The sequence below is a fragment of the Cinclus cinclus genome, chromosome 5 (assembly GCF_963662255.1).
Source record: "Cinclus cinclus chromosome 5, bCinCin1.1, whole genome shotgun sequence".
Taxonomy (NCBI): Eukaryota; Metazoa; Chordata; class Aves; order Passeriformes; family Cinclidae; genus Cinclus; species Cinclus cinclus.
The window spans coordinates 23,720,339-23,735,346 of record NC_085050.1 but is presented as its reverse complement, the minus strand read 5'-3'; positions in this window follow the sequence as shown (position 1 = coordinate 23,735,346).

The following is a 15,008-nucleotide window of genomic DNA, read 5'->3' as shown; positions in this document are numbered from 1 at the left end:
TAGCTTGTTACCAGGACACTCGGGACTGCACAGCACATCTCCATCCCCAGGTGACAGGGAGGGCCTTGTGGAAAGAGTGTGGTAGGGGACAGGCAGCAGGTCACATGCAGCCTGCAGAGATCTAGCCCAGGGACTGAAAATACATGTGACTAATGGCATACAGAAAGAGGCAATTGTGCTGCTCCCATACGAGCTCTGGGAGGGAGTTTGGTCTCAGTTCAGCTGCACAGGGTGACAGGAGACCTGCAAGGATGTAAGCCTCATCTTAATTTTTCTATACTGATTTCATTGGGAGTTTGAGAGAATGTTTGAAGAATGCAAAAGGGGATACTTTGGAAGCATTTCTCACCCCTTTGATTATCTCTACAGCTTGACTGAATGAGGCGCACAGCCCAGCTCCTTCAGATATCCGTTAATGCCAGGCAAACAAAGCATATTCAACACATCACTGTCTTACTGTGGGGTTTGTTTTTTTCCTGTTCATAAATAGTTTGAGAACAAACGTATTCGTTGTTTGAAATCTTTGGCCAGTAATTTGTGCAATTTACACAGAGCCTACAATTTTCTCAAGTAGTTTATGATGAGCCCTGCCTTCCTTCAAAGCTGCATCAGCAGGCAGGCAGCCTCCACAGGCTTTCAGAGACAGGCACCAGCAACCTCTCCAAATCTCTGCACAACTTGGCCCTTGCTAGAATCAGTGTGCACTGGTGGCGTGATGTTTAGGTGCTCCAGCCACATCCCAAAAGCTTGGATCAGACTGAACTTCTCTATCATGATACACAAATGGAAGTGGAATATTGCTGGAAAAGTTTTCTCCTATTCTTCCTGGTGTGAATGCTATTACCAAGAGACAACTCAAACTCTTAACATCCCCATTCTTTACACACTGACCCCCCCCCCCAAATCAGGGTAATTTGCCCAGCAGCTCTGGGGCAGTGGACTGAAGCTGGGGGAAGCTAAGCCGTGGCATTCCCCAGTGCAGCACTAGGATCCGCACAGCTGGGCTGAGCCAGCTGGCACCTTTCCAAGGCAGACTTAGCCCCTTGGTTCCTGAAAGAGGTCAGCTGAGATTGCTGGAGTGCCACACTCTTTTCTCCTCCACTTGTCTGTACTTTAATGGCAGAAACAACTCACACTGTTGCCCGAGCAGTTCCCACTCCCCAGCATATCCTAAGTCTTGGTGCTTCCCTGCTCTGCACATTAACCACACAGAAGATGTACATATCTCTGCCCTTAAGACCTAGAGAAAACCTGGCAACATGATTTTCTTTCTTTTCTTCCTTTTTTGGGGAGCATTTTGTTAATGTCAGCTGACGATTTTATACATTGCAGAGCCACACTGGCAGCACTTGCAGTACTTTGGTAGATGCCACCCCTGGCAAATGGTGCACTCTACTAGAAATGAACAGTACAGTCAGGTTAGCACAGGCTAAGGGAGATTACTGTTGTACGACTCCGTCTTATTTCCTAGTCTTCCAAAGACAACCTAGCAGTGATAAATGAAACAGTACCCCTAATGGTGAATTACTAGTTGCAAAATTACAAACTTTAGATTCAGTAATAGCGCATTCCAGCAATATTTACATGACAAATAAGAAAAACCTCCAACAGAAGAATCTTTCATGTACTTGTCTGGTTATATCACTCAGCTCACAGTTTTATCTTGCATTTAATCATATTGCCCTTCATGTGCCATCCAGTAGCCAAAGTACTAAAATATCCTTAATCTCTCTGTATCTCATTACAATGTGAGACAATGGTTTTGGAAAACATTCTGTTAAATATTATATATCTCAGCTGCATAAAGTATATGTTCAAAATTCATACAGTACATGGAATAGCACTAAAAATTCTAGGACCATCTTAAAAAGCAAAAGAACAGGATAAAATTATGCAGAAAATACAGAGTGATGGATAGGTAAAGTGTTATTAATAGGTCATAAAGACAAATGAAAAATATCAAATGCAATTTCATTTAATAAAGAACACAAAGAAATACATATCAGCAGGTCTGATGGCATAAGACTTGCTTTGAAGGTTGCATCCTTCCATCCTCATAGGAGGGCTCCATGACACCTGTTTAGGGCAAGTACAGTTGGAGAGAAATCACTTCGTTTTATTTTTAATATCTAAATCTGTAGTCAGTATGACATAACATATTTTCATGAACATGATACATGATACAATAAGTCAATAATATTTAGAAAGACTGTTATTTACTCAATTAAATCCTTATCAGCTTTAGATCATAGATATTCAGCATTGCATAGCACTGGGTCCTTAATTGCATGTGAATGTTGTCACACCTTGGTGTTAAAAATACTTGTCATCTACTTACATTTACAAGTAGAAATCCCTTTAGAGAAAAGTAAGTGAAAATAACATTGTTTGTTATTGTTGTTGTTTTTGTTATGATTATTATTATTACTATTATTTCAGCCTCATCTTGATGGAGTTTTGCATTCTGAAGAGTATCAAGTGGCATTGTGGAAGTCAAAGTCTCTAGAATGACTGAGTTTGGGATGCTGTATTATACTGCAAATAGCTGGCAATTTATTAGTTACACATTCCATTTAATACACCAGTTTCTGTGTATTTTAAGATGTCTGCTTTTAAGTCTCTATAAGACCCCTGTTGTTTCAATTACTTATCACTGTGGCCTGAGGTATCATTACTGTGCTGAGGATAATAAACAACTCCTCCTATTTCTGCTGCTGGAGCTGTGACTAACTTAGCAGGATCAAGAAGCAGTATAGGATGGAGAAGCAAGTGCCATATGGCAGGTGATGATCTTAAATCAAATTCTGCACTGCCAGCTCTATTATGTGGTCTGGGGCAAACCTCTAAACCTTACTTTTGGAAGAGCTGAGCACCATATGAGCCCACAACATTTATCGACTACACAAGAGCAGATAGTGATTTTGAAATCATGTCTCTTCTGCTGTTTCTTTGCTGAAATAGGGTTGAGGTCTGTTGTTAGGAATAGCAGGAGTCTATTTAACACAGCAAATTTAGAAACACAACATTGAAGGACTGAGCATCAGAGCCATTCCATTTGCATTACAGCATGGAGCTGGATGTCAGTGCATGTTCTGATGGGGAGCTTTAGCACTCAGGTCTGAGATGTTTGTCTTCTCACATGAAGTCACAGTGCTTTACCGAGTATCAGTTTTGACAACTATCCCACAACCCTAATGTTCCCTTCAAACGATCCCCAGCTGTTTGGATACAGTTTCACCTGGTTCTTCCAATCAATGTCTTCTTAATAGTCTGTCCATAGCATATTTTATATCCTCCTGCCTGGTAACAACATTTGACCAATTCAAATCAGAATTTAGATCACCCAACCTCTGATAACTTGTTAGAACCAGGTTCTTTCTGTTGATTTAAAAAGTCTTAGTCTACAAGAGTTTTGTCAGCCCTGAAGAATGTTGTAGTTCAGAGTTATCTCATCTCTGTCTATGCATCATCTAACTTAAGTCAGTTTTAAGGGTAAAGAATTATGTCATCTTTTATTTTCTTACAATGCCTCAGAAATTACATATTAAGAGCTTTTTCTTTTATGGAAGAGTAGAAAAAACAGTCTCTAAACTCAAAGTTCATACAGAATCCAGCTGTTACCATTCTTGCAATCATGTCTTTCAACTAATTTATTCCCATTAATTCTAATGTTACAGAGATAAACTGCTTTGCAAATATTTAATGGCTTCTATAAGCATTATTAAAAATTAATTTAAAAATTAATCTGTAAGTTCATGCCTCTTTAAATTTCTTATTTTTTCCCCCAGATATTCAAAAGAAGCAGTCTCTGGTTACTTTTTCCTGTCAGTGGAGGACTGTGAAGTCTCAGGTGTTTGAACATCTTCTTTTTCAGGGTTTTTTTGGACAGACTAACTTGCTGACCTAAAAGTGGATTTAACATCCAAAAAAACCCTGACAGTTCAATAAGAAGGTTCAAAACACATTTCCAGTGCTCTTCTATCTCTTCCCAAGCATGGCCAACATTTGATCATATTGCCTGTACCCCATCTTCCACCAACAACTCTAGAAAGAAACAGCCTTGCCCCATCTTACTGCTGACTCAGGTGTGTAGACTTTCCAGAGTGCTGGGAGGTCACACAGCTGTGAAAGATTCCCTCTCCAGACACCTTTAAACTTGCTCTACCCAGGGATTTGCCATTGATGGCAACTATTCTAGCCCAAGTGTCTTTGTGCTGTATTCCTGTGATATTGTCATCTGCAAGGCAGGTGCAAAATCTTGTGCATGGCAAGGCATAGCTGTAATGGAACAGGACAGGGGACAGGCACTGGAGACACATCTTAGAAAACAAAGCTGCTTCCAACTATGTCAGCCCTTCAGGACTGCTGTCCTCTGCAAATCCTGCCCTGGATGGAATATCAGCCAGCAGAGATGAGTTTTTAAAACCTCCAGGATTATTTTGGAAATAAATTCTCTTTACAAGATAGGGAGAGTCCACAGAGGACTCATACAGGTCCCCATGGATGGACTGTGAGTAGAACAAGGCTGCCACACTCTCCAGAGACAGTAGCTGCTGGTTAGCTGGGTCTCTCACAGAGATAAAAAGATTGATGGCTTCTTCTCTATCCATTAGTGGAATGGTCAGTCCCCAGCTGGGAGGAAAAAAAGAGAAATATTGTAGAAAATTAAACAGAGAGACAAGGGTTGTTTGCAACCTTTGCATTAAATATGTGCAATGGGATGAAGATAACTTCCCCGATGCTGAGGGTGTTGTGCAGAGATTTGTTCCAGTACAGAGTGTTTATACAATGCTGGTATTTTATTCCCCCACACATAAATGCCAAAACAACCCCCTCCCCAAATTGGTAGTGACCTTTTTTCAGAATACAGGTAAATAATGGGACAGCTGTATGTGGTCAGCACTCTAGTTTATGTCCTCACAATGAGATTGTAATTTCTCTCAGACTTACTTTTCGCCTCTGTTTGAAAATCCTATTGTATGAGTCACTGTCACATGGCAGATATAAAACATCAAGCTTGGTTTTCCCCACATACAGAAAGTTCTTCCCTCAATAAAAACTGAGCAGTTTTTTTTTTTTTTATTTTGCTTCACCCCGATATAATCTTGAGGTTTTACATATAGGTCTGCATTACAGAAAGTTACTAACATTTTACAAAATACAAAATGAAGAATTCAGGTCTTTTAAAGTGAAAATTGGCACTGTTTTTATGTTGCTTTATCTGTGAAGGCATGGAGAACCTTAGACTTCAGAGGGTGTAAAAATCATGACTCATTCACATGTTTTGTAAAGTATCATTGATTTCCTAAAAATAACATATGTATATGCTAAATCTTCTAATTGTAGATTATTTGGTGTTAATTATACATAATACCTTGCTATCTGTCAAGATTTCCTCAAAATCTAATTCCCAGAACTAATATTTCATTATCTTCAATTATGTAAAATACTGACTTCTAGACCCAATGAAGAGTGAAATAACAGACCTTAAACCTTCAATGGAGCAGCACTGTCATTTCAGGCCTGTCAAGGAGTAAAGGAAGGACTGTTCTGCACTTTGGGAAAAGAAAGGACCATTTCTTTTGCAAGCCAGTGAGTTTTAGCAACAATTGTTAAAAGAATCTCATCAGCATAAGAAAAAGGGTCTTGGTAAAAATGAATTAGCAGTCACAGTGCAAGTGAAGGAGGCAGATAATATATGCAAGGTAAATGGAATAGATTGTGAATATGGTCTATCACATGGCTGTCATCACCTGATTTCTGTCTGACATACACTCCCGTGTCATAGGAAAACAGCCCTATTTTGGTTTTGTGCTTCATGTGGGAACACAGCCTGTACCTGGAGAGTGTGTCAGCTCCTGTGTCCCTTTGGGCATCTCTGCTCCAGAGCTGCCAGTGTTGCTCACTATCACTGGCTGGCCCAAGCACACTCCATCCCAGCCAGCAGTGAACTGTAACAATCTCACAATCAGTACCTGCCACTAGAGTCAGGGAGAGAAGACTCTGAGGTGCAGATATATATGATTCAAACAGCTGAGAAGCATCGTGGAGGATTTCAGCTGTCTTCCTCTCCTTGCTTAAAACACCCAGTTCTACTGGCAAGATCCTGCTTGGGTATGGAGTGGTGAACAGGAATGGAGTCTTACAGGGACAGTCCTGCAAAACTTTTAGGCTGGGTTTTTGGTGTGCACAGAAGCATCTCCAATAAAGAGCAGTTCTGAGGATAGGGTTTGCAGCTGGTAAACAGGCCAAGAAGTCACCCTCACCTCTCCTTTCCTTTTGGCAGGGATCCCAAATGTTGGGTATTACTGCCATCATTAGTTTGTATGGAAACACTGGTAACTGCGGTGCTCTGAAAGCGTGGTTAGCAGTGCTTGTTTGGAGAAAGAACAGAAGAAAAAATAAATGAGCCCTTCACAGGCATACCCTCCCAGCCTCTGGCCACCAACAGTTAATGACTTCTTGGCATGGACAGTGTACCTCTAACTCACATGCAGCACTCAGCAGCAGCCCTATGGTCTATACATTTCTCTGATGTCTTTTGGATGCATTATAGTTTGGATCTTCTCAGAGTCTATGATGCTGAGTCCACGCGTGTGGCATGTAAAATAAGCATGTTTTAAACTTGCTAGCTGAATGAAAGTTCCCCAGCTTTTACAATTGAAGGACAACAGAAACATCATTCTTCATTCACCTTTCCTACATCACTCATTCTTTTATAACACCTTGTTATAACCCTTTCCAGGTATCCCTTCTCCAGACTGACAAGTCCATGTTTATTTGAAGTCTTTTCATATGAAGGTGAAGCTGAAGCCTCCCTAATGCACCTCACACTTTGCAAAATGAAAAAATATGTAGATATTATACTGTATAATCTGAGAAATAATATTTGATCATGTAATTAGACTGTATGATAGGCAAATGCTCTAGGGAACAGAGTTAATGTTGCATGTGCAACCTTAATTTTATTTCCTGACTTTTAAATGCCGAACTAGGCAACTTTAACATTTTCTTAATGCAATTTTTGTATGGAATATTATATAGGCTATTACATATGCATGCATCTTGAAATCTGGAATACATTAAGCTGTAGCACACAGATTGTGGCACACACATCTGAGTACTAGATGTCAGCCCTAGTCTTGACTAGCACCAGCTCAAAATTACACAGGTCATTTCAGAGTGGTGGTCTCAGTGTTCTGAAGTGTCACTGCCCTGCTTTTTATTTGGTATTTCTGTAAGTCTGCCACAGGAGTGTTACAGAGAATTAGCTTGAGAAGTCTTTTTTTTTTTTCAAATGGATTGACGATTCTTTTTACAACCTCCTTTTTACAAAGCTAGACTTATTTGAAAATTTAGGCTTCAGCCTAAGAGACTTAAAAGTATGTCATCAGAAGCTTTAAAAATATGAAAATGTCAGAGAATACTATAAAAACATAAAATAATTTTCCAAACAGAACGACACCCTGGCTTTACTTCCTGATCTCTGCAGACCTCCCTGGGTATGAAGACAGTACAATTGAAATCTAAGAATTTCTCCTTTCAAGTGGTAAGTGTAAGAAGTCCTTTGCTAGCTACAAGGGCTATAAGATGACTGACTTCAAGGCTGACTTGTAAAGGATTAGACACTGTATTTCTCCATCTTGTTCCATACTGTAATGTCAGGGTATCTCTGAAGCTATATGGCAATTTTAGAGGTTAGAAGAAATCCTTTGCAAAGATAGAGTACTGAAAAAAACTGCAGGGTAGACACTTGGATAAACCAGAATATAGGAATGATTGATGTAGCTCATCTAAATAATTCAATATCCAATCATCAAATGAAAAGTAAAACACACCATACATGTATTGTCATGAATTTGAGATACAAAAGTGTACTATTGGACATGAGGTTTTATTTCCCAGGCCAGAGACATCTAATATGTGTCAGTATTACAAAAGTTTACTACCACATGACAAGAGCAAGATATCTACTGTCATTGGAGGTTATTCTTGAAGAATGTCACCATGGACTGGGTAGAATATACCACTAATAAATCACAACAATGTTCTTCCAATAGACTAAGTGATTTTTGAAAAGGGCAAAATAAAATCAAATAACATATTCAGCTAACAGGATTTGATCAGCCGATCATCTAGTGAATATTAAAAGAGCTGATCTGATGAATAAATTATTCAGTGGAAGCAGGCAAAATTAACAAATTATGTATTTGCTGAACAACAGCTAAACCATTCAGCACATATATAATTAAATATTTATTCATACATATTTATAAATAGTTCTTAGACATTTTTTTGTTTCATCCAGGTGAATAAAAACTCTCAACTCTTTTTTTCTTTCTTCTGAAGAAGGTGGAAAGAGCCTGTCTTCAAAAAGCTTGATCTCAGGTCAGCATCTCATTGAAGCCAGCTTCATTTGCATTTTTAATCTATGTAAGTGAACATGTGAAATCTTAAATGTGTGTCAGGTTTTAGTATTTAGTTTTCCAGTTTTCTGGAGGCAAGTGTGTCTGTCTGCAAGTCTGCAACTGTAAAGAAAGAAAGGCTATGTCTGTGCTCATGCTTTGCTTAGATGTAGGGGGGCAATGGATTTTCTTTCAAACCTGGACAGCTGTCTTTTTTGACACTTGGGTTTTCCAGGAGCCACAGTATCTTGCTTTCATATGCATATATGGTTAGAAAACAACAATTTCTTTGGAAATCATTGTCTACTCATCATTAATAGAACTGACCAGAGAGGATTTTTTCCCAGCAAAAGAAAATTACAGTAACCATAGTATTAAAAAATAAAAGTGATTGAAGAAGTACGGCAACAGAAAAAGAAACAAAAACCCATCAGATTTTTTTTCTTAACAAGCTACTTTCTACATAAACTAAATGGTTGTTTGTAGAGGGACAGCAATAAATGCTTCCTTGGAGAGACACTCTTCTACCAGCTGGGAAGATTTTCATAAATTTCTAAATGTTAGTCCAGATTAAAATAACATATATTATCTAAATTCTGATCTCATCTAGCCTGCCTAAGGATGGCAAAATGAGCATCAAATCCAGTGGATACTTTCAAGGAGAGTGGCCGATATAAGGCTTCCTCAATTTTAAATTAGGATTCAGAGATAGAGCACTAGCTAAAGTTAACTCACCTCTCTGTTGGTATCAATGGGCAAGTTCTTCTGTTGTAAGCCACAAACTCACTGTCACGTAGCAAAGAAACAAGAATATAATAATGAGGATGCTCAGGATATAAAGAGGTTCACATGACAGCATAATCACAAAAGTAAAGCTGATGGATGCTCAGGGTATTCTCATATTATTATCTGAGACAACCACACACATTTCATCAACTCTTTCTCCCCAGATCCTTTACATTTAAACAAGTAAAAGCATACATTTTTATAGAACATTACTTATTTGAAGTACTGTTCTGAGGTTACCTCTGGATGTCTTTTGGTAGCAACTCATCTGTGTCTGGGGAGCCAGAGATGGGTGATGCATCAGGTGAACTCCAGCCTCTGCAAATACAGCATCTGTGCATTACCCTTGAGCAAACATGGTTTCACCTATTGTATTTTTCCCTAAGCAAATGTAGCTTTTGGTGGACGCATTCCCAAGCATAAAGACTTGCAGGGTCATGGAATTCCTTCTCACATGAAACTGCAGCAGTCTCCTGGCCCTACTTCCACAAAATTTTCCCTGTATGTGCTGTTGCCTTCCCCCCCATTTCTATTAATGTGGAATTCAATTCAGTTTATATTTCAAAGTTTTTGGAACCTCACAACTGAGCCATTTTGCGGTGCACCAGTCAATGTGCAATTTCTCAGGAAACTCCAGGTTTTGCCCATCACTTTCTTCTTTTCTGGACTTCTAAGAAATTATTTTGCCCCCAGCTTTTTAGGATCTCCCACAGTATTACTAGTGCTGCTTCTACATGATTACTAATGTAGAGGAAGTCCTTCATTTCAGTTCCATGATGTGGTTGGACTCTGCATTTAAGGATGCAGAGAAACTGTTATTATTTCATGCAAGTTTTAGGGACTGCCTGAGAATGGAATAATGATGAAGGGAAATGCAGGGAAGAATTTGCACCCTTCTGTTCCCAGGCTCTCTTTAAAACTGGGAAAGACATCTAATATGGGCTGAAGCCTTACTTCAGCAAAAAATCATGTGTCATTCCCATGGCTCCATCACTGTTGGTGACTTCAGGCATCTTTTTTGTCAGATTAAGCTGAGCTGACTCTGCTCAGTAGACACCACAGGGCTGATCATGTGTATCTTGTGCTTAAACCACAGTCAGGTTCCCATCCAGATCAGTTTAAGGAAGATTCTGTCCATCCCATCTGTATTTTCATTGTAACTGATGCTACAGCTTGCTTGACAAAATTTGACCGTGTTTTTGAACAGCCACCAAGTGCGTGAGTGCTGGGCCCAAGCGAAACACTTCAGCGCAAAATATCAGTGAAGTCTCTGCTTGGGGAAATCAGTGTTTTCCACTCTAATGGAGTCCTAGCTCAGTGTGACTTCTGACCTGCAAGGACCACCTTTTAGCAAGCCTGGACAAGAGAGATTGGAAAGGACATGAAGGGCAGGAACCAGCAGGAGCAGCGAGAGTTGCTCACGTTTATTCAAGAAGCTGTGTCCCAGACTGCGGGTCACCAGCTCTGCGTTTAGGTGCACAGCCAGCAGACCTCTCAAGATGCTGGTCTCAAAATGCCAAGTGTGCAAAATGAGAACTAAGCATTGCAAAGAGCAGCTATGGAATATGGAGCAACTCTACATTACATGGGGATGGCTAAGAGAAAGCACCAAGCTTGGGCAAGGGCTAGGTCAAGAGCTAATGCTCCAGAGAGGTGAAGCTATTCTAAAATACTCCAACACAGACAGTGAAGATTTTTTAGGGCAGATGGAAGTTTGGACTGTGTTATGTCATTCATTTTATCCATAATGTATTTCTAAAAAAAGTTCAGCAACCAGTATCCTATACTGTTTCTCCCTGCTTTAAACTGCTTTATGTAAGCTATCTTTAATTAAAACAAGCTTTTTCATGTGTCCACAATTGATTCCTTAAAATATTTATAATTTTCCCTACATTGGGTATCAGAGCCATTACTTTTTCCTGTGTATCCTTTAACTATATTTAAATAATTCATTTATCCATTTTCCAGCCCTCGGGAAGGCTTGGGGTTTCTTTTACACCATGTGATCCCATTTGAAACAGAGAACATTTCCTCCTCCTGAAGTTATAGAATATTTTCTATCTTTTCAGTATTTACTAGGCATAAGAAACCAGTCAGCAACCATTTTATTAAGACACAAATGTAGCATGGAAATATGTGTCTGCCTGTGTATAAATGCCCTTTCCACTGCTCATCAATCTTTCACTAATTAGAAAGACAAAAATATTTTAAAACCAATTAATGTCACTGAGAAACATTCCAGTAATTCTCAAAATACAATGTAACCATGATAGATACATTTCAATTATTTCAAAGCATATTCGCAGAGCACTGAGTAAGTATAAGGGAGAAGAAGGGGCTAAAAGCTGCACTGCTCGGCTGATGAATCTCTGACATAGGATGTGGATTAAGGTTTAAGTGAGACCAGCAGTTCACATTCTCCCTCAAGAAGCTCCTGAGTCACCTGATTAAAGTGCAACCTTGACAAATATGCACAGCGTTGTCTCTCACAGTTGGAATCACCAAAGAGGCTAAAAACAGCACCGTGCACTGCATAATCTCTAACCTCAGGGGACAACAAAAACAGAGAATTGCTGTGTCAATCTCATTTCCTTGTTAGGCTCATTATCATAAATGCGGGCCTTTGGTTTTGAATGCCACACTTCAATAAGATTTACCTATCAACAGCTGCTGAAATATTGAATTCCACAGTCATCTTTTCCTTTTGATGCTTTCCCTTTTGTTTCTTTATCCATAAACATGAGCAACTGAGCTAAGCTTAAATTAACTAGCCGGGGTTAAATGTTTAGGGCAGCAAATTATGGCTAGCCAGCTTGCAGAGTGGTTTAGATTACAGAGGAGAGTTGCCAATCTCAGCTCTCATCATGCACTCCAAATGTGCAGAGCAATATTGGCAGTTCATGGCCAAATCCTGCATGCTTTAGTTATCACAGGAGCACTGCTCCCATGAATAAGTGGAGCAAGATTTAGCCCCTGCTCGGAAGATAGAGATGAATCACACTTTTATTCTTTGAGTACCTCACAGTACCTTCAACGCAGACATGCTCAGTGATTGATAGCCTGTGTCTAGATTGGGTATTTTTCTATATACTGACAAATATTCTCTTTGAGATGATTTCTAGGAGCAGAGGAGTATATACTGCAGCAATGTTGGGTTTCTTATTTTTCATTGTGCCCATTGTCTTTGTTTAGATTAGGTTTTTTCTGAGGGTCAGTTACTTCCCATCATTTTTCCGCTTAGAGTGCTCTGCAATAATCCTGTTACAGATCTCCAGCCTTTAGTGTCAGTAAAACAGCGAAAACTTGAATCAGTAAACAGGTAGGGAAAGACACAATCTTCTCTTCAGGGTCAAATCACAAGTCATGGCACAGTCTAAGGGAAATGAAGGCATTTGGCTTTGTAAAAATGAGCTGCTGGTATCAGCTAAGGCATTTTTTTATTATTTTTTTTTAGTTGATCAAGGTAGGTGCAATGTATTAACTTCTTTCACCCAGTGTGCATCCAAACTGGGTCTGTAACTCAGAGTTAAATGTTTGGTGAATACAATTTCATGACTACATGCTGAGGCCACAGGGGAGCAGTAGGCTGTGCCACAGGGAGCAGCCATGGAAAAGGGCAGCCCAAAACCACTCACAGCAGATACAGGAGCATCTTCCCATACTTGGAGACCACCACTTCACCCAGCCTACCTCTTTGCCAGTCTAGGGCCATGCTCCTCCACTCCAAAGGCACGTATTCCTCCTGCAAGAGTGACTGCATAACTGTACAGAGCTCGGGAGCAAAAAGGTGTTTCCTTAGAAAAGGGCATTCCACAAAGGAAAAGATGGGACCACCAGAGTTAAACATTTCTGTATCACAGGAATGATCTGCAGGAACCCATCGGATTAGGCACTAAACACAGTCTTTTAACCACAACACCAGAGTCCCTCATCTGAAACTCAAGGGAAAACTTAAAAGGAAAGGTGGGGAGACATCAACAGACTTTTTAGGTCTATACATACCCAAAAGAATCACTGAGAGCAAACTAAAGGAAAAGTCAAGCTTTCCTAAAAGCAACTGAAGTGATATTTTGTTAGTGATGGGTACTGTCTAAAACCTCAGCAGAAAGAAATTCAGTGTATATTCCATTTCCTTACAGATGAGGTCCCCGCCTCGTTTCAGTGGCTTTGAGCCCCTTCAACTCCAGACCCGCTTCTCTCTTCCTGCCCATGGAGAGCCAGCATCTGCCCAGTGATCTGTCTGGACCCCAGTACAGAAGGCAGCTTGGATGACCTGTCACCCCTGGTTTTCTCAGTCAGTACGAGGCTCATGTTAGGCAAGGATTTGTTTCTTCCACGAGGAGCTCTGGGGTAGGCATCTACAACAAAGAGTAGTGAGCTCTATGAATGTAGTTGACACCTAAGAAAGTAATTTTGGGTTATTTATTCCAATCTAACTTTTAAGAGCCTCATGCTATCTTTATACAATTTTAGTACTGATCTCTGAAAGCTGCTGTGGCAGAGGCCACTCAGATGAGACAAGGTAGAGGACATATTTAATTTCTGAGTGGGAGCAGTTTCTCTCACATATATTTCCAGTCTTTGTTTGCATTACAGTATAATTATTTTTTTTTAAAGCACAAATGATCAGACTCAGGCAGGAAACAAAGAGACTTATGATTGATTTTGCTTAGGTAAAACAGCGATTTCTATTACACTAGCTTTAGTACTTCGATGCTTTTGGCTGCTACAAGGAATCTATTTATTCTACTTGTCAAAAAAATCAAAACCAAAACCAGCCCAGTTCCTGGTACACCCTGCATGAAAAGAATGCTTGGCTTGTAGAACTTAACTCCACTTTTCTGTATAGATGGGCTGCAGATTGCAGGAGTTAATTACGATCAGCAGAGGAGGGTTGCTTCATTTCATTACCAGCGAGCCCAACTCTGACTAAATAAAAAAAGCTGAAATGGGAGAGCAATGACCACAATAAGGGGCCAAAACTCCACGTGATGACAGAGGAATAATTTCCCACTGCTGCCACTTAAATACAACTAAGGTGTTCTGCAATTTTACTTCCACAAGCCAGAGGGTTTATTGTAATCCTGATAAATCATAGCAACAGAAGCAGGCGAGAAGTGGGACAGAAGAAGGGAAATGGTAATGCAAAATATAAAATTGCTTAGCAGAAAAGAATGGAGAGAGCAAGCGAGCAGTTTGTTATCGTTTATTTTTCTTCAACATATCATTTGGTTTCAGCTGTCTCCCATCTCACCCAGATCTCCACCATTTCTCAGAAACGTCTCTCGATGGCATCTCATTCTCCTCCTGTCTTTCACCATCGCTTCATTATTTCTTAACTGTCCCTGAAAGGGCCCGGGCAGGCGACAGGGGGAACGTGAGCGGGGGACGCGGGACCAGCCTGCGCCCCACGCGTCCGCCGTGTTTAAACAGTTTGCAAAAAGCGGGCGGAGGACCTTGCAAATAATGTTAAATGCGATTAATCTCCCGGATTGCTGGAAATCTGACATGCATGAGTTACAGCGAAACCTCTTTTATTTCGCCATGAAATTCTTTTGCATAATGAGAAAGAAAATGTCCTCTGTGCCCTAATCAACTCTGACAGGTCCTGGGCTCCCAAATACTTTTATTTATGGCACTATTTATTTCACCCCTAATAACCGGGGAGGCGGGCCCGCGCCTCGCTCGGCTCGGGGAGAAGAAAGAGGGAAGGGAGGGAGGAAGGGAAGGAGGGATGGCCTGCGGGCGGCGGGGCTCCACGCTCGGCCGAAGGGACACAAAGTTTTTGTAGCGGCCGTGGCTCGGCGGGGCGGGGCG